The 21,552-nt window shown below is 35.9% G+C and overlaps 1 protein-coding gene across 2 annotated transcripts in view; it reads left to right on the top strand.

Annotated features, from left to right (window-relative positions):
* Positions 1-21,552, top strand: part of LOC105197035 (transcription factor Sox-3) — a 413,519-nt gene that overhangs the window by 32,665 nt on the left and 359,302 nt on the right. The window contains exons 1-2 of one of the 2 annotated variants that reach the window (XR_005575583.1): positions 944-2,090; positions 17,291-17,319. The gene's annotated coding sequence lies outside the window, so the exon portion shown is untranslated. Of the gene's footprint in view, positions 1-943; positions 2,091-17,290; positions 17,320-21,552 lie in introns of those variants that run through there. The other variant, XR_005575582.1, reaches the window with a different exon arrangement.

Genomic DNA, 21,552 nt, shown 5'->3' with positions numbered 1-21,552 from the left:
CTGAAATGAATACATCCAATGTCGGAATGACAGAGTCTCGCATGTAAGACACAAGAGGTATAAAAGAGTCGTGAGAGGCTTAAAATAACAGTCGCGTGTACCAGAAGACATCTGCACGCGTGCGCGGCGGCAGCGGCGAGATTGTTGCAGTCGCGAATTTCTATGGACCGCTTGTGACATTCTCGTCCTGCGTGACCACTTCTGTCTTCGATACCGTGTTTCCTCCCTCTTTTTCTTTGTGTCCTTGCTTGCGAATTTTTATCGTTTCTCTCCTTCTCGCGATGGAACTCTTTACGACGTACCTTTGCTCGCCTTTCGCTCGCACGCTCTCGAGACACATTTCCACAGCAAAGAGTCGTTAACATATGAAAACTTTGACTCGTAGCTTTCTCACCCGCATTTTTCCTCACTTCCCGTCGTTCGCGGTGCATCAATGTGCTCGGCGCTCGAATTGTCGAAGACGATAAGGATCGAAGTTCTTTCGGATGTTCGTGGAAGGAGAACGAACTTTAAAAAGATCAGTCTTCGTTCTTTTCTGAATAGCTAAGATTAGAATTAAGGTGGAGCCATTTCGCTTTGTACACGTGCTTATGTATATTAAATTGTGCTTTTATATTAGCCCAATAAAGTGTGTAATTTTTTCACACTTTAAGTGTGTAAAATCGTGTAGTTTTTGTATTTTTTACAAGCTATGTGTATCAACATTAAATTACAGGTGTGCGTAAAACGATACAAAAATATCACATACATAGTGAAGAAAAAATTTTTTCTTTATTTAAATAAAACTTAGCATAAAATAATTTATTTTTAAACTTAGGAAATATTTTTTTAATTGAGGAAATGATGTTAAAAATAAATATTTATTTGAAAATAAAAAATTTCTTTTATTGTACAAATGCTATAAAAATAAAAAGTGACTACAGTACAAATTCAAGTGTGTAAAATGTGTACTACTTTTTACATATTTGCATTTTTTATGCATTAAATTAAATTTATGCACGCAATTTTTGTACTTGTTAAACGCTAGACGTATGTACGTCAATATTAAATTACACGTCTAAGCATATAAAAAAATTACATGCACATAAATGCATAAAAAGTGACTACATTATTTTAGACACAAAAATAAACACATAGTTTTGCAATGTAGTATCGTTCTCGAGTCGTGCGCTACGAAAAAAATGATTTGTAGGAACGATGTGTAGGTACGACAGTAGGCATGATACATTTCAATTTTAGACACCCAAAATCACAAATCTTGTACTGATGTAAAACGATCGATGAGATACTTGCGACGCGAGTGTGCCGTGAGAGATTAATACCGCGCGAGTAAATAAACATCATAAAAAAAAAGAAACAGTAATGTAGAAAACAGTAAACAATAGATTGTTCACTCACCCCATGGTCGCTCTGCCGCCCGACGCCATCCAATGCATAGGCTCCATAGCACTCATACATACGAGAATACTCGACACGCGATCTCACGCGCGCGCTAATTACCGAAATACAACGAATACAGGACTAATTGCGTAGGCCGATTAAAGCGCGATTCGAAAGCGCTTCATTTCGCGCGTCTCCGTTGGCGGCGGATGACGTCAGCATCACGTCGGCAACTTCACTTCGATTCACCGCCGCGAGCCGCGACACGACGCGAGTCAAGCTAGAGTAAGATGCCGAATTGCGCGCGCGACGCGGTTAATCTTCGCTTTCTATATATGCATACGTTAGCGCGCGTTACATCACGCGTCAAACACCCTGTGCGTGCATGGAAGCCGTCTCGATCAGTCGTCTTGATTTTGGCCTCCTAACCGTAGTTTAACTCGCGTCGTATCGTGCGGTAAATCGGAGTGAAGTTAACGCCGTCCGCCAACGAAGCTCTCTCTCGCCAACGGAACGTCACGGAGCGGAGACGTAGCGCGGCGAAGCGGTCTCGAATCGCGTTACTCGATCTGTGCAATTAGTCTTATATTCGTTGCGTATCGGTAATAAGCGCGCACGTGTGACATCGTGTGTGCTACGGGGAAACAGCGCTGCGAGGGATTCCGAGGGGAGCAGCAGAGGCGTGTGGTCGGCGTCGGGCAGCGGGACCGGTGAGAAAGATAACCTATAATGTTTATTTACTCGCGCGGTACTAATCGCTCGCACTTGCATCGTCTCGTCGTTTTACATCACCGCTGTCCAAGACTTGTGATTTTCGGGCTTGCAACTGAAATACATCGATATTCATGTCTACTACCGTTTCCTAACCATATCGTAATCATTGTCCCGTAGCGCGCGAGGAGTACCACAGCGAAGGCTTGGTCGGTGTCGGTCGGCGCCGGGGAGCGGAGTGAGTTAACCTAACATTCACTTGTTATTTACACTCGGATGTGTAATTTAATATTGATACACATCTAAGCGTGTAAAAAGTATAAAAATTACACGCATTTTAATTTAATGCATAAAAAATACAAATGCGTAAAAAGTGACTACATATTTTACACACTTGGATTTGCAGTGTAAACGATCTTACATACAAAAATACATATTTAGATTTGTAGTATATTTATGTCTCTACATCTTTGTATACACTTGTCAAAAATTAATTTTTTATCACTTTGACTTTCTTTTGTTTAATTTGCTGAATTTATAGATTTTAAGCGAACAATTTTTTACACAGATTTTTAAAGAGGATTTTCACAGCCGACTAGACACGTATATTATCATACGTATCATAGATTCGCATTATAACTCAAAGTAGCCGAACACGTAGCTGTATAGCGAGCGGATTGTGTCCCAAGTTGGCTTCATGCTCTTACATTCAACCCCTTGATTCACAGTCCCGCCAGAACGCGAGGTTACATCAGGCATTAGCCTCCGGCACACGGATGTGCTTCATACGTTATTCCTGCTTCCTCTTCTGTTGTAGTTTCTTGCACGATCGTTTATATGGTAAAATATTTAATGGACATTTATCTCTCTCCCATTTGCTTGTCATACTTTCTTCGCGCTTCTATTTCATCTTTCCCTGTTAACAAATTTTTATAAAAGCACTTACATTTGAAATATTTGTAAAAAAAAAAAAATACTTTTCAACTTTTTAAATATTCTATTTAAAAAATATGTTATATTAACTTGTCAGCATTCGCATAAAGGTCAAACTGACTTAAAAGCAAGCTGTAAATTTTCTAATTAAATACATTTTAGTATAGTATATAATGTAATCAAATATTTTTAAAAGCGTGGGTTTTTAAATGTTTTATTTGAGAATTATATTATTTTATCTTTTTAAAACAGTTTATAATTACTAAAGAAAAATAAAAACACGTGAAAAAGGTTATGCGCGCAGTACGGATTTAAAAGGCAATTCTTTAAAAAATAATGTTATTTAAATTTTTAATAGAAAGTTGGAGTTAAAATTGATCAAGGATATCAATTATAATTCTTTATATTTCAGAGCATTGAAAGTGCAGGTGAATAGAGGGATTTGTTCATGAAAATATTTTGACATAATTGCATAAAATGAAAACTTTCTTTTTTTATGCAACTGCCGCTGATTAGATTATTCCCGTCGCTATCATTCATACTGGTAGATTTATCTAAATTTTCCGTGCTCCCGGCTGAAAATCACTGAATCGACTGAAAAGTATGCACGCGTCTTTTTTGCGGTCTTGCTTTGTGCGCGCATAGTGCGTACGGTGCGAAACGAGACGGCGATGTAACGTGGATGCTGGATCGGGTAGGTGAGCGCGCCCTTATTCGACTCTTTTGTCTAGGCGTCCATTCTCCGGCACATTATCAGGCCTATTGTCCCTCACATTGTTACCCCTACCTCGACGTCTCATTGTTTTGCAATTTCCCCCACTTAACCGATACGACTGCCTCACCATCAACCCCTGTCCCCACCCCGTTTTCCTTCCTATCCTCAGCCTTTGCGCCACGCTGTTCTCTCGATCTGCTTGGCACATTCCCATTTTCTACTATCGCTTTCCGATCTCCTCTTATCGACAATTGATACTAAAAAAAAGGTATCAATATTTTTACGCAGCACAAAATTATCGTAAATAATTAAATATAATAATTTACTCTTTTTAAAGTTATACATATAAACTTTTTTTTAATTACATTTATTAAATATATTATCTTAATATATAATCTTGATTAAATATAAAATTATTTTGAGGTTACAGATCAAAAGTGTAAATCGACTTTAGAATGTAACAATGATCTATTTATATTAATTTTCTTTTTTAAATATTTATTGTAAACAATTGTAAATGTCTGAAAATGTATTTCAATTTTATTTTTATAACGAAAGATAGAAATTATTCGCGTCGTGTATTGATAGATATCATCGATTCGATCGCGATGCGAAACCAGGCAGTTTTTTGCCTATTTACACATTCGTGGTACTCGCATCGTTTACATTGTCCGATTATGTGAGCTCTTTTTTACCTCGTGTAATGTCCAAAGGGACGCGCCAAGAATACACGAGAGAAGAGCACACGCGGGGGAAAAAAGCATAAGAATTCGAAATCCCTTTCGCGACGCGATAACTCGCTGCGCTCGCTCACTTATTCGCGAGTGAGCGACGGGGAAACTTTTACAACGGGAATTTCAGTCACCGCGGCAACCAGGCGGAGGACGGATGTCTGGAAAACAATAATTAGGAACGCCCGGTGCGCGAATCCGTACAACGTTCAGTCGAGAATATATTTCCGAGCTTTCGGCTCTTCCTCTCCTCCACGCCTCCTCCCGCCTCCGTCCTCCCGTCCCTCAATGGAAGCCCTTGGAACTCCGTAAAATAGACAAAAGCCCCGCTGCCGAACAATTCGTCTATTCTGCTGCGCGGTTACGAGCGAACGAGCTTGAGCGTATAACATATTCGTATGGTCTCGCGTCGTCCTCGTTCCTCCTGAAATCCCGGTCGTCGATGATCCTTCTCCCTACCCTGTACGCATCTCCCGAGCCCCCCTTGTGGACGAGGACGGTGCAGCTTCCGCTACCCTCCACGCGTGCGTACAAGTCTATTATATCCTTTCAGCGCGAGGCGCCCTATTCTGTCACGGGAGTTAGCAACTTTTAACAGGTTCCTCTGTCGACAGACGATTATTTGTCTCGCGATAGCTCAATGCCCGGCGACTCCCGGCAAAAATTCGCGCTCCTTCGCGCGGATGCGAATGAAATTTCTCACATTTGCTTCTGCGATCATGAAAAAAAAGTTAGTTGCCGCAGCAAGAATCTGTATGTAATAGTTAAATTTCAGTTGTAGGGAAGAGTTGCCAAATGCGTACCGCTTCAACTATTTTTTATTATATTTTACATTTGGTACTATAATCGGAAATATCAAATTTATAAATTAAAGTAATTAAAAATATGAGAAACCATTAACTAATATTTATTTTATGCATAATTTATCGAAAAAGTGGTTAAATATTTAATAATTAATAAAAAACAATAATGAAAAGATAAAAACATTGAAATTAAACTGACTTGAATTTATTTTTGTAATTAATATATTTTTATTCATAGCAATTACTAGTTTTATCAACACTTATCAATCTTAGTATCATTAGTATCATTTCTTTATAGATTTCTCTATATAAAATTAAGTGGTGCAGATTAAGATACTTGATAGAGTTTATAAAAATATCGATTTAATTTTTACAATAATTTTAAATATGTAGTATATATAATGAATGTAAAATGCTTAACAAATCTTCTATTATGAAAATATAATTGCAATTTAAAATAAAATTGCATAATTACGTTATTATATCAGCTAATATAAATTGATGAAAAATTTATATCAGATAAACCTGATTTTTTTAAATGTTGATAGCATGGAGAAAACAAAATAAAACTTGTTACATTTTTGTAACATTCTACATTACTTATTTTTTATTTACTTTTTATTTTTGTTATTAAATGCTTACTTATATGAAGTAAAAATGTAAAATATTGAATAGGTACGCTTTAGCAACTTTTCTCTATATGTGGTAATTAAATTTCGGTTGTGTATACATAACATAAAATTTAGTTGCTACATACAAATTTTTGCTGCTGCAACTAACTGTAACTAATCCTTTTTCTTCGTGATTCAGTGGCTATGCTTTTGAATCTGCTAGTGTATAAACTTTTAATTTATTTCTTTGAATCTTAAAAGAGAGGGAGAGTATATGTGTGTGCTTATATCGTTTTCATATAAATCTTCGTATTTTTATGCGTGATTGATTCATTAGAAAAGAATATTCATATTCTCATACATTCGTTATAACATGTCAATGAAGCAAAAGTGAAATACGAATTAAATTATTAGAACTCGTATAATAGGACTGCCGATAATTCGTTCGCTCGAGGAATCCATCGGATGTCGATATATCGGACGTCGGTCCTTTATTAATGTTAGCACGTGTGACACGTGCACGCATGTTCTGCACGGCATTATAACATTACGGATAGTGCTTTCGCGAGCATCTCCCGAGGACTGATTCGCGTTATTGCATTATATGCTACTCGCACGCACACACGACATAATCGTCGTTTCCATTGGGTAGAGAGAGAAGGTCGTTGTATTCGCACGTGAGTTGTGCTTGAATTCGTATCCCGCGCGACAAGGGACGCCGCTGCGTACGCGAAAACGAACCTGAATGATGACGATGCTATGCTGCAAATCAGGAGTACATTGCAGAAATTGGGCGATATGGTACAAGAACAGTAATACGATCCTTAAGTTGTGCAAGTGGCAGGAAGATATTAATTTATTCGCTATTACAACAGTATTATTTTATATCTTAACTATATATAAAATGCACATTAAGATAGAATTTTGTTCATACTATATATCGTGATAATTTACAAACAGATAGATTAGAAATTATAAACAATTTTATTATAAGTACTGAAATATTAATTTATCATTTGAATAATTATAATTAATAATTAGGAAAATTTTAAGAAATATTGTAAAATAATTACGGCAATGATCGTCATCGAATTAGGATATTACACAGAAAAATCTCGCGTACTAAGAAAAGCGATTACTTAATTTAGTTTTTTTTTTAAGTAATATTATCTTTGCAAAGAATATTTTTTTGACCATAATTTTAAAATGCATTTACTTAAGACAAGTAATATTTAATTAATATATTTACATCATTTAACAAAATGGTATTTTTATAATAAAAATAATATTTAAATTATAATAAAAAAGCCTAGGAAAGTGATTCTCTTGAAGACCCGCTAGCGACTCGAATCGAAGTAATATTTATTTATAAAATTAATTTCTGTGTACACATAGAAAATTATGTACTTGAATTAAGTAAATATTACTTTAAATGTTTCATAAGTTTATATATCTGTAAATTTATCATAAGTTTTGACATAAGCATCAAACGTATTTAAAATATATACTGAAACCTTAATGATTTAATATTTTAATCAAGAACATTAAATTAAAATAGATTTGCTTATTATTTTAACTTTTCTTCAAATAAAATTTTATAATATTCTCCAAAAGAGTAAATACTTTTTCTTAGTACATAAGTTTTTTTTTATTTGTGATGAGTATCTTTTAAGACATTTAATTTAAAAAATTTATTGTTGAAGATAATCGTTACTTACTAGAACAAAAAAAGTTTACAAGTAGAAGTGTTAGTAAATAATGTGGTAGTATATATTCATATATATATATTATAAGTATGTATCTATATGTACATATGTACATGGATTGATTACAATGACAAAGCATTTCATTCTACGTGGAATAAAAAGTACAAAGAGAATACGCGTTGCAAACTTATAAAAAGTTTGTTTCGCGGAGCCAATGATGAACACTCATAGCAAAACGCCTGGAAACTGCTGGGGACGATCATAATCGTCGTAGAGAGGGGTGAACGCGCGCTTAAACGAAGTCTCTTTATCATAGTCAATTAATCAGTTATGCTGCGAAGTTAATTTAATCGTGTCCCTATGCATATATTAATGTCAGTTACGCGTACTGTTTTATTCGTGTATGCATTAGATACTATATTCGCTCTAATTACAGCACATATAATTCGCGGAGATTTGGTTAGATCGTTACGTTTACCAGATTATTTCGACGTTATTCATAATGCTCTCAAAGTCGTTTTAGCATACAGTTTAATAACATCATAATTTGGAATTTTTTGTATTTTTTTTTAATTAGAAAATTTAACAAATGTTTGTTTTTGTCATTATGAACTTTAATTTAACTCTTTGAACTTGAGAGAGGTAAAAAGTGAATTAAACCAAGTTTATAAAGTTAATTTACTTTAATAGAATTGGATATAATTCTCTCCTTTAATAATTCGGTTTAATAATTAAATAATTTGTTTTGACTTGGGGATCGTGAAAATGAATCGTCAAACTTGCGGCACTATTCATCGCACTTGCTCGATTCCCATAACGTCCGTCCCGAATCTGACTGAGATCTTCAAAGACGGCGATCGACTCGTCATTTATTCGCGATTTGACGAGGGTGGTGAAAGAGGTTTGACTTTTAGCCGGCGAGCTGAGGAGGTTTGGGGCGGACGGTTTCGCGGTTTTGGTAGTGGCGCGGTAACAATGGATCGAGGATGGCGTGGCGCGGTCGCCACAATGCCAACTTGCCAGACTTCTTTGCGTGTCAAATGACTGAACCGCCGCGGAGAGTGTGCGGGCGGAATCCATGAGTGGGAAGGGGACCCGGTGCGGGGGCCGGGGCGCAGGTTGCCGGGGGTTGCAGAGAGAGAGGAGAGGGTGGTATGAAAAGCGTGCTTTGTTTGGAAACAATGCCGATACTCGGCTACATCCTCATCTCCATTCTTCGCCTTGACGCAGCGCCGTACCGAAAAGGGTTGCCTTTATTCATCCCTGATTAAAGTTATAGGTTATTTTCGCTCCGTTTCGCGGCGGCGAAATTCGTGCCGACGGACTTTTCTAGCCGGCGCCAGTCCACGTCATGTTTGGCAATTGTTAATTCGTTGGTAGCAAAAGCCCGGCCCCGGTCAGTCGAATCTTCGATATTGTAGACACGTGAAAACGCTCTCGGTACACTGAGAAAAAAAAATCAAAGTGTTAACAAGCTAATGTTACTTGTAACGTTTTCTTCGATATTTATTAGTTATAAAAATTTTTTTTGACGATAAAATATATATTTTTGTGAAATGCATTTCATTTTTTATTAATTGGTTAATTTGTTAGGAATAAACTTTTATTGTTCGTATTTAAATAAAGATTTATTTCAATGAAATAAATTTATATTCCACAAATTTCCATAAATTTTGAAGCATCTTTTTCTCAGTGCATTGATGATGAATTTAAAATCGTAAATTTACGAATTTAAATGCATGATTTTTAAATTCAAGAAAGCGCTTAATTTTTTATGACACAAGTAATCATGTGAAAGTCAATTTGACACACTTTAATTAAAAAAAATTAAGTTTAGAATTTTTAAAATTCAAGAAAACAAATAAGATTTACGACAAATATTAGAGTTAAACGTTGACCATGGTGCCTAAATATATTTATCAAATATATTTATAATATATTATATTTTTATGCGAATTGCAAAATTTCGTATGTTTTGATTCACGCTTTGAGCCATCTTCAGCATAATAATAAGTAGACGCGAAAAGTCAATGACATCGTAAAAAGAGTGCCAAAAATGCACCAATACATTATGTTTCATTTGGCTAATTTATTATATATATATATATATATATATATATATATATATATATATATATATATACATATAAATGAATTTTGTATGAATATTTATTAGAGTTTTGTTAGTATATGTATAAATTTTAATTTAATTAGTAATGCTACTTCCTTATCAAATTTGCAAATAAGTAGTATAAAATGCGATTTTACTTAAGAAGAGCAAACAAAAAATGTAAATGTACAAATTTTAAACAAATACTCAAACGTAATACTAGAATAATCTATGAAATTTTTATATTTTTGTTAATGTTTTTTTTTTAGATATGCCCGTACATCCTTAAGAATTAATATTCATGTCATCATCAATGTTGCTACCGTATCTTATTTTCATGATTTATTAATGTATTTATTAATATGTGATTTTTAATAATCTTAAAAATGTTCTTTTTGTGAAAAGAAAATTTGTCGGAACGAATACGGTCGCGCAAATGGTCGTGCGATCTACGGACGCATCCTTTAATAAAGCGACGTGTTCCAGCGCTAGCTAAGGTTTCTTCGCGTCGAAGGAAAGCCGAAGGAGAAAACGAGGGAGGTTATTACGGGGATGGGGCGCGTCATCGTAGGAAAGCTCGTAACAAACTATTGAAAAGCCCACGAATGAAAAATCAATGGCGAGTGACGTTGGGCACGAGTCGGGCCGGACTACGGATGACGAGTGTGTGTGTGTGTGTGTGTGTGTGTAGTGTGTGTGTGTGTGTGTGTGTGTGTGTGTATGTGTGTGTGTGTGTGTGTGTGTGTGTGTGTGTGTGTGTGTGTGTGTGTATATATCGCGGTGGCGCGGGGGGTGTGCATGGGTGAACGGGGTTGGGAGGGGAGAGTGGGTGATTCGGTGAATGGAATATTATTGGGGCATCCTTTCACGCGGACTCGACGGAAGCTAGAAGACCTCATCTGGCGGGCTGTATGGATAGCGTTCGCCCTGGCAATGCCGCCTATTGAACCGTCGGTTATATACGTACACATACACACGTATTACGCGCATCTCTATACAGACAGACACGCGAATATGAGTACGCGAGCGATCACTCGTATGCGTGTACACGTATGTGTACGCGGTGTATACGAAGGAGCAGTTTACACGAAAACGCAGTTCATTCGTTCGTTCGTTCGTTCGTTCGTTCGTTCGTTCGTCGCTCATCGCGCGTATACGCGCACCCGCACACACAGGCACGCACGTTCACGTAGATGCATCCGCTACACGCGTATAATACGTATGTACGTTTTCCCATCTATGTGTGCGCTCGGCACGTACGTGTGGGTTCTTACATTTCATGATTTATCGCGCAGCTTTCAGCGGGCCTCAAAGCGTCCTGAAAGCGCGCAGATTGATAAAAGAAATAATAGAGGACGCGAAATAGAGGGACTCGATCTGATACGGGGAGAGAGCGCGCGAGATAGGGGGGGGGGGGGTGCGAAGGGTGAGGATGCCGCGCGCGGCGGGAAACGTCGCCGATGAGAGCGGAAAGATGGAAGAGGGAGAGGGTGGCGGCGGTGTGGGCGGCGGGGGTGCGATGGCGGGACGCGCATCGGACGTCGTCCTTGTGAAATAGGAGAGCGGTGGATTCTTTCGATATGCTTTGGTTCACGCGCGTGTCCCACCCTCTCTCTTCTCAGTCCGGCGTCTCACTCGACCGGCACGCGAGCTTTACGTCCCCAACCTCCTGTCCTTTCTCCTTCCCTCGCTCTTGCAGCACGTGTACGTGTTTCCTATCGTCTCACGGGGACTCGTTACGGCATTGAATATCTCCCGGCGTAACTAAGCCTCAAACCGACATTCCGTTGAAGTGAGTGTCGTTTCAATTTAAGGGATCGATCAGATTTGACGATTTATCCACAGTTGTACTTTGATGATTTTTAAATGCAAATGATAAATGTTTACGTCTTGTGCGATTTTTTTGCATCGTAGCAAATTGTTTATTTCTAATTTAAAAAGAAATAGTACGCATTGTTTTTTTTAGACATTTTTGAGACACCTTTGTGAATTTTTCTCATTGCTTACATTGCAAAAAAAAAATATATAATAAATATATTCTCTAAATCTTGTGAAAAGTCACTCGAAAAATTGCACAAGCTTCATTTTCTTTTAGATTATTGTTTCACTCTACGAAATTTAGACAGTATCTTTTTCTGGAACTTTGATTTAAATATTTTTATGTAAGACTGAAAAATTCGACAATTATATTTTTAGAAGGATAATTACATAAATACATATGTACATAAAAAATATATGCGTAATATATCTTGTATAGAAATTTTGATAAAATTCTAATAAGAGTTTGATTAATTAATCTTATATGGGGTATTTTACAAATTGTTCTCAATGCCCTTATATGGAAAGAAAAAAAATTTAAAGAAAATCAGATTTTTGCGAGGGGAAATTCACAGCCGGCATTGGTGTACAAAATTTCGGCAGTGGACTGCCGAAAAAAGTAAGCAGTGATCTATAATATTGACGGCATTGTCGTCAGTGGTTGGGGAGTGGTGAGCTCACTTCAGAGTCGGTTTTTCGATCATGGGGTTGAGCACAAAAATTTTTGAATACTTCGAGAAAGCTTTAGAATTCTTGTGCAGGCATTGGCGTATGATAATGGGCACGCGGTAGTGTTCATAATTGCATGGCATTGACTTTAATTTTAATATAGGATTGACGGCATTGTAGGCATTGACTAACAATAAGCATTGTCGGCAGTGTACAAAAATGTCGGCAGTGTTTTACAGCAATGCCAAAAATCGGCATTGTTGTACAAAATTTTGGGTTGTGAATTCCCCCTCGGATTTTTGTTTTATTTTTTACTCCAGATTTTTTTTTTACGTTAAATAATCAAACATAGATTTTATTATAAGATAAGATTTAAATAAAAACTCCTCATACCCTACAAAGTAGGGTGTAATAAGAACTTATCGTATACTTATTTTTCTTACATCTAGTGTCATTCTGGTTTAAATCCTTTTCCTTGTAAGTTAATTGTGAAAAATATTTATGAAGTTAAAACTTTTTTATTAAATTCTGATAAAGGTCTTATTAAGTAAAAATGAAATAAATAAGATAAATAATATTATTTTATTGAATAATAAATAATTAGATTAGAATACACTTTTCTTATGGCATTACTAATAATGATTGGGACCTCATTAGATTAAAATAAGAAAATTCTTTGTTATGACATCCCTAATAAACAATGGTCGAGGCCTTATGTAATATAAGACCAAGTCCTTAAAAAATTTCTATACGAGATTTTATGTATGTATGTAATACATGTACACATATACGCACTTTCTTTCTCTTTCTCTCTCCCTCTCATGCTTTATAATGAAGTTGATATTGTACGAGTTTTGTCTACAACGTTTCGATCCGCGCGTTTGACGATGATAATCGCTTCGCGGGGATTTGCCTCGAAGTATGCACCCGCCGGGAATGCAACGGCAGGCGCATAGACGAGATAAAGAGACTTGTGGCGTGGAAAGAGAGCCGTCGCTACGTACGGTTAGGGCGAGTGAGAAAGGTAGGCAGGGGAAAGACGGAGGGTAGCCGGAAAGTTGCAAATGGTATGAAAGGGGGCGAGAGCGCGTGCGAGAGACCGAGGGTAAAGAGGGGAAAGACAAAAGGGGTGGTAGAGAACTGTGAATCTCGTGGCAGCATTGTCACTCCATTCGCCGGGCTTGCAAAGCCGGGGCGGTTCCGACGCCACCACCACTGTCACTATAACCACCACCTCCGCCAACGACTACCGCACCGCCACCGCTGCTACACAACCGCGCTACCACCGTCATCCGCCGCCGCCACTGTCGTCGCTGGCGCCAATCCCACGAGGTTACCTTGTTTTACTACCGTCTTCCGGATTATCTATCGAATCGACCGATGTGGTTAATTACTCGTTAATACACCGTCGGCATTAATTTCGCGAATTTCGCTTTAAGCTGGCGCTACACTCGCGTGCTGATAATGGGTTCAACTTCGAAAGCTTATACGTTAAAAAGTATATATTACAAATGTTCAAAATAAAATTAAAAAAAAACAAGAATAAAAAATTGAAATTTTTATGTTTTAATTCTTGTAAAGTTGCAATAATGCTTTTATCAATTTTGTATTATTAACAAGTTTGACTTTATTATACGATGATATAATAGAATTGTCTCCGATCTTGTGTGTGCGTTCACTGAGAAGTGATCCGTTAATTTTGTAACAGTCGGTCGCAATCTCTCTGCCCGCATCTAAGTTGATAAGAATTTTTACCCCCTTAAACAGCGCGCTGTTTGAGTTCACTTTGTGCCGGCAAGGGTGTATATTCCACGACCCCTTCAGCGAGTTATAATGCGGCTTGGAAAGGGTCCGTTCGAACGAACGATTTATCATTATCCCGATAACCCGGCGACGATACGATGCTCGATGCGCCGAACGGTCTCTATTTGCGCGGGGTTGTATGATTTACTATTTCCTCGGCGCATCTGCTCGCTTAATTAACGTTTCTCCAATGCTGTTTCAAAGATACGATCGGTGTCGCGGGGTACTGGTACCGGGCGCAAGATGTTACACGAAAATCTGTCTGTCGATATCATCCAGCGCGATTATAAAGCATGTTCTAGATTTTGCGCGCTTATATTTAACGTGTTTAACTAAACATACAAAATAATTTTTCTAATATTAAAAAAATATGTTATTAACTTTTTAAGGCCCAGACATCTATTCTATTTAGTACAGTCAAAACGTTCTTGTGTAACGTGTAAGAAGAATAATCCATTGTTATGAATTACATTCCATTTATAATTGCTTATGTAATTGGGTCGTTTTCTATTCTATTATACTATGCTTTGCAAAAAAAACAAGCGTTATTAACACATTATTTATTTCATAGATTGTTGTATTATTACGTTTGAGTATTTGTCTAAAATTTGAACGCGTTTTTCTTACTCATTTAAAGCTTAATATTTGGTTTGCTCTTATGTAAAATTGCTTATGTAAAATTTTTTAACACTTATTTGTAAATTTGACGAAAAAGTAGTAGTATGAGTTAAATCAATTTTTTATATGTACATTGAGAGAAAAAAATAGCTGCAATTACTATAAAATAAATACAATTTATAATCATTTTTGGTACAAACTGTATTTAGCTATTTTAATTATGCAAATTATAGTTATTATTATTACGAAAATAATAAGCTAATATAAGAAAATAGTTCTATACAGTATAATTATAATTGCAATTAGTTTTTATTTTTATCATCTATATCTTAATATTTTACTATATTAATATTTGAAATTATCATTATTTATAGTAAAATTTTGTCATAGCTAATAGGACTATAAACACAAGATTATTATTACTTGTTAGTAATAGTACTAATAACTATAAAAATGGAGCTGTTAGCCATAATTATTTTACTATGCAAATATATAGGCAAAAATATATATTTTTTCGATTTATTAATAAAACTCTAACAAATATTTGTGCAAAAGTTTATTTGGATCTATTTATTTATTTAAAAGTTTTTTTAATCTAAGATTGCAGCAAAATATAATTATTTACACTTATATGTAAGCAAAATTTGATAAACAAAATTCGTTGTTTTGTTTTTTGCAGCTTTTACACTGTTAAATTTATATGTGATGTGGAACTCAATTTGATTTTGTTTTTATCATTTTTATAGGTTTCTATTGCTCTTACTTAATACGTTAATTTAAACTAAAACAATGAAGTTAAACAAGTTAACTATAAAAATGTTAAATTTAATTAAAATTTAATTTATTTACTAGATGCATACGTTAATAGGATACTATTTACTTTGAAACTAAGTAATTTAACAGAAATGGGTTAATTAAATAAGATTGTCTTTTGAACTACATATTTTATGTTAAAATAATAAATTTCGATACACGTAGAAGTTAAAAATAACAAAATGTTATTTAATTCAAGGAATTTGTTTAAATGTGATTCTCTAATATTTAACAATGTAGAACTAAAATTTCGGATATCCGTGATCAAAATTTTTTATCGTTAATTAGAAAAGAAAGATAAATCTAAGAAACCTGCAGTTTTTAAATTTTGACAACTTTCAGTTAATATGCTACAGCAAAACACCTTTAAGTTTAATATGCTTGGAATTTTAGAATTAAGAAAATCGTGACAATTGCGACTTATTTCAGGCACGGTCACACGCGTCGTTGTGCGTGGCATTGGATGCGCTTAAAGTGAAAAGTTCTCGGAATAATGGGCGCTCGACTGCGTTTTTCAATGGCTCATGCATCAGCTCTCACGCGTTCTCCGTCTCTTTCTGTCTCTCCCTCTTCGTGGCGGCACGTGGTTTAGAGTAATTACACGGCGGCGGGGAGGGCAAACATATTGTTCAGCCGCAAAGGGTGGTTCGAGCAACCCGCGGTAGGTCGAGTAGAGTGGGAGTATATACACGAGGGCGTGGAGTCGATCCGATGATGCGTGCGGCAATCCACCCTCTGAAATAATCGTGTCGAAAGAAAATCCGTCGTGCAATTCAAAACTTTACTTTTTCCTATTCCGAGTTTCTCTTTAACAGCTTGTATTCATTGTTTAATTTGAAAATTGATTTATATTGGCAAATGGATTCTTAAAATATGACAAATTATCTCATAATAATTTCACAGTTTTTGTATAAAATATAAATATATTTTAATAATATGGAAATTTTATTGGATTTTATTATTGACAAATTTCGTCAATAATATGTCAATAATAAAATCAGCTCATTGCTTCAGTTGACTCTAAATCTGATAATAAATAAAAGTAACGTGAACCTCTTCATTTTACCGGTCGAAAATGAGAGATTTCCCTCTTTTTTTTTTGTCATGAAGAGATTTTTCGTCAATGGTAAATCCACGATGGCACGCGTCTGTCGACGTATAATCCGTTCGGGGCAGCCGGAACAGAGAGAGGGAGAACGGGGCACACAATGCCAGTGCCTCGTATCTTCGATATCTCTTTGCACGGAGCTCTCATTGTGACCGCGGGGCGGCATAGTCAGCTATTATGTTTATTAAGTTGGCGGGATGTGCTGATTCCAAGAGAGGAGAGAAGTTGACGGTGGATAGGTGGGTGGGTGCCCGGGTGAGGAGGGCTGGATAGTCTCTAGAAGCAGGGGGTGTATTGTCCCGCGCATTGTCTGCCCCATTGTGTGACATCACGGCCCGATAACTGCCGATAAGGCCTCGGCAATGCTCAAACCGTGGGGGTGTATGCGCGATCGCGTCGCGCATTTTCGCGCGCGCACAAGAGAGGAGAGGATATAAAAAGAAGAATATAGCGCAGATGTGTAGCCGGCGAAAAGAATACCGATGTCGCGGCGTGGGGAAGAGCGAACAGGGAACAACTCGATTTCCTCCGCTTTTGCTTTTCTGGGGCTGTTTCTTTGCGAACTAATGTACACGCTGTATCAGACATCGCGCAAAATTGAGAATTGAAATAAGGCGCATTCCGAATTGACCGGTGTTGCATTATTTGTACTTCTAACGCGGATAGGATAACATTTCTATTGACGTTTATTACATTTATCATCTTATATCTTTTCGTGATGTTTAATTCTCGCTCTTATCGAAGATTAATTTCCGTTTCAGGTCCTTGGCTTTTGCAACGATGCGAGCACGTAAGTGGAATCTTCACTTTTTTTTCTTCTATGTCGGTGAGTAAACGTATATATAAGCCATTGTTACGTCTAATTTTCACCAATGTTAGATTATATTTTGATCTCAATTTAACTTACTCTTTATCTTTTTCCAATTCTTAAAGCTAAAGAAAGATAAATAGTAAATTAAACTGATGTGAGATTAAAGCTAGTCTGCGTCGGTGGAAATAATCATAATATGATTACGATTAGAGAAAAAAACAATATTGCTTCTCTGAAGAAGAGTAAATTATCTTTAAGCGTTGTGGACTTCCGAAATCGACTATATTATAAATAAAATAAGATAAAATAAAAATAATCGAAGAAGGTTAATCGCATTAAGCTAGAACCACGTGCACATACAAAGTCACATCTGTTAAAAAGGCACATACGCATTAAGAAATAAAATATGATAATATTATAAAATAATTTGATATATTGATAATGTGCAAAAAATGAATATTATGACGAGCGCGATGCGCCTATACCTTTCATCCCTATATGCGCACTGTGTTGACATTATATTGACTCGGGGAGTTGGCACGAATGCCGGACGTGGCTACCGACCGTATATGAATAACAATCAGGAGCTATAACCCTCCCGCGATACATAATACTCATAATATATGTATGTATACGGTGGCCTTTTACGAGCCGCCGCATTTTTATGTTAATCGCGCAATCCGAGACAGGCGGGACGACTGCCATCCCTTCTTTTGTTATCTTATAGCGCAAATAGTGATCGCCGTCCGAATTTGTTCCGCCCGAACGCCGTAAATGGGAAAGGTCATCCCGCGAAGGGAGGGGTCGTCGTCAGTGTTGCATGTGCGCGGGGGCATATTTTTTTACCGATTTTACGTCAAATATGAAGGGCGATCGGACCGCGTTTGCTTTTTTTTCCTTTTTATTGGATGAGCGTGGACAGAGTTGGTGCTGTCTGGAGAATAAATTGACCAGCTATTTGAACGTTGACGTAAACACTTAGGGGGTTTTATTGGTACGTCATCGATTTATTTATTTGCCAGTAGATAATCTATAATTATAATTATTATTTTTGTGAGAGAAATTGTTACAATATTAAATTGCAAAAAAAAAAAAAATTAAGAATGTAATGTAAAATATATATCACTCATAAAAATGTTTTGCTGATTTAAGGTGTCATAAAAAAAATTTATCATTATTTTTTGTATCTGCTGAAATATTGTTTATCACATACAGAATTTATAGCAGCAACATTTTAGCAACCTTTTTAGAAAATTTAGATTTTTATTGCTAATTATACAAAGTTTATAAAGATAGCGCCAGACGATACGAAATGTACGCCAACATTGACCAATGTTTAACAATTGTCCTATCATTTGTGTATAAATTCCATATGTTCATTGTAACAAATTGCAAATGTGTATTGCGGATATGCGCTATAAAAATTTTCTAAATAATAAGGTCAAATGTGTACATTTGACAGTTCAACGTAATTTCTATAATATAATATATTATAATAATCGTAAGAAAAACACAATAATAAAACTTACAAAAATTGAATTGATTAAGGATAAAGGAAAGTTAAAAATACATTATAAAGCAATTATAAAAGTATAATGTAATAATAAAAATCTTGTTTTACTTTTATTCAAAAATATTATCTTCATTTTTGTTGTTTTTTATCATTATATAAAAATTGTGCTCAAGAAGTAATTACAATAGTTTTTGTGACTGCCACAATTACTTCTTCTTCACTTTCTATCTTTTCTAACAATGTTGGTGCACCCTCGCTAAATGCTGTTCATATTCATATAGTTAATTATGCATATCATGTGAATGTTAGTCATATTGCATATTCATGTATAGCCAACATTGGTCCAGCTTTAATAATCAATGTATTTGCCGCAAAGTTAGCGTACATTTGACATGTCTAGAGTCGGTTTAATAGCAGGTATGATTGGCCTTAACATGAACAGATACCATAAAAAAAATTTTCTTCCTAAATTTTACAAACAGTTTAGCTATGAATTCTGTCTGTTATTTAGATTGATTAAGTATCAAAGCAATCTTTACTAATCATTGATCTACTGTAATTAATTTTTTATAGCTAAAAAATTATGGTTGTACTTGCAAGATCATTTTTTTGAGTGAACCGATATGGTTGAAAAATGCATAAGAGGCCGACCTCAATTCCGATTAACTTGAAAAAAATCAGTCATTCAAGGATCATGTCTAAAACATTACTAAAAATATAAAAACTTTGTAAAATATATAAGTATTACGTTTGAGTATCTGTATAAAATTTGAGCACACTTATTGGTTTAAAAATTATTTAATTTTTTGTTTACTTTTGTGATTCTTATGTAAAATTGCGTTTTGCAGTACTTATCTACAAATTTAATGAAGAAGGCATTACCAATTAAATAAAAATTTTTATATATGCAAATAAATGTTTGTACAAAAATTTATTCAGATTTACTTACTTTCAAAAGTTATTTATTTAAAACTGCAGCAAAATATAGTAATTTTTACTGCAAAAACCATTATAAATTAAATTTTTTATTGTTTTCTTCTTTGCAATTAATTTCAAAGCCAAAATTTGGGCATTTGCGACCCAAATTTTTTGTTGTTGATTAGGAAAAAAAAAGAATGAATCTAGAAAAGCCTTTAGTGTTTTTTTGATAATTTTTAGCCGGTATTGTATAGCCAAAACATTTATGCATTGTCAACTTTAAAATTTTAAACTGATCGTACATTGAGGAAAAACTTGTTAACTTGACAAAATTATTCAACTTGATAAAATTTTTTCAATTGAAGTATTTATGTATTTAAGTTTAATTTCTTCAATTAAAGCATATATATATATATATATATATATATAATTTATAGAAAATGTAATACTTTTATTCAATAATACATAAATATTAAGTAATACGTTGAATTGAAATAATTAAAACGTTAGTTTAAAAATGATTAGTTTTAAGTTTTTATTGTTATAGTTGGTAATTTATTAACTTAATCGGCTAATTTTTTTGGTCGGTTAATTGGAATTGATAAAACCGACCCATAGTCACACATGCTAGATGCTTTCTTTCTCTCTCTCTCTCTCTCTCTCTCTCTCTCTCCCTCCTGTTTGATCGAAGATGCTGCGGACACACTCGAGAATCCTCGCTAGATATGGTCGTCTAATTTTAGAGTTTTGTTTGCTCCGTCCGCATCCAACATGAAATGAAAAGCTGTTAGACACATTTGTCGCAAATGCGCATGGGAAATACGGACCGTACTCGGTTCGACGATTTAGCATCCTTCTGTGGGTATCTCGCTGGCGCGACTCGTCGTGCGATTCAGCACTTCACCGATTCACGGCTCCTCTTGAGAACGTTGTAGAAACGAAGGCGACGCTTACGACGAGTTATAGAAGGAGAAAAGGGAAAGACGGAAGTTAGATAAGAAGAGAGAAAGAAAGAGCCGGCGAGAGGGGGAGCGAGAGAGACAGAGCGTCGCGGAGTCGCGGCGGCGGCTGGACGTTTTATGCGCGCCGCGCAAAAGATGCCTTTGAATCCTTAATTCCCTTTGAAACTCTCATTCTGGGAGCAAAATGGCGAGAACGAGGCGTATTCTTCGGCTGAATGACGTATTGAGCGAGTTTTGTATGCCGTTACATCCGCGGCCGGCTCATCCAGGGCCCTATGGCCGCTTATACGCGTTATACGTATTACGTTCTCTCTTTTCTCTTTCCACATCACACGGTCGCGACAAGAAACGTACGAGTCTGTACGTCCTCTTTTCCCTTTCTCAAGATTCTCTTAACGATTATCATTTTTTTTTCTGACAGCGTACCCTCACGACAGAGAATGCTGTCCGCGTAATTCAGGTTTCTCGTTCGTTCCTTTCATAGATTAATAACATTGTACGGACTGTCTCTCTCTCTCTCTCTTTCTCTCTCTTCTCTCTCAAAAGCTTTTTTAAAAATGAAATTAGCAACTTTTGCTCCTTTAAGCATTCTATTATCAAAAACAATAAAATCAGTTTGGGGATGTTTCTTCGTGAAACTTTTTAATCTCGTAAGTAAGTTTTACTATTATCTCATAACTTTATCGAGAGCATGAAACAACAATAACAATTGCTTATTTTTCCTTAAATTGGAACCCCCTTCGGGCGACAAACTGCATCGCGGTAAATGAGATTATTCTTGGATAGTGGAGAGGTTCACGCGTTGACCCTTCCCCAAGG

This window comes from Solenopsis invicta, chromosome 9 (genome assembly GCF_016802725.1).
Source record: "Solenopsis invicta isolate M01_SB chromosome 9, UNIL_Sinv_3.0, whole genome shotgun sequence".
In the NCBI taxonomy this organism is placed as follows: Eukaryota; Metazoa; Arthropoda; class Insecta; order Hymenoptera; family Formicidae; genus Solenopsis; species Solenopsis invicta.
The sequence above is the reverse complement of the archived record's forward strand: the minus strand, read 5'-3'. Positions and strand labels throughout refer to the sequence as shown.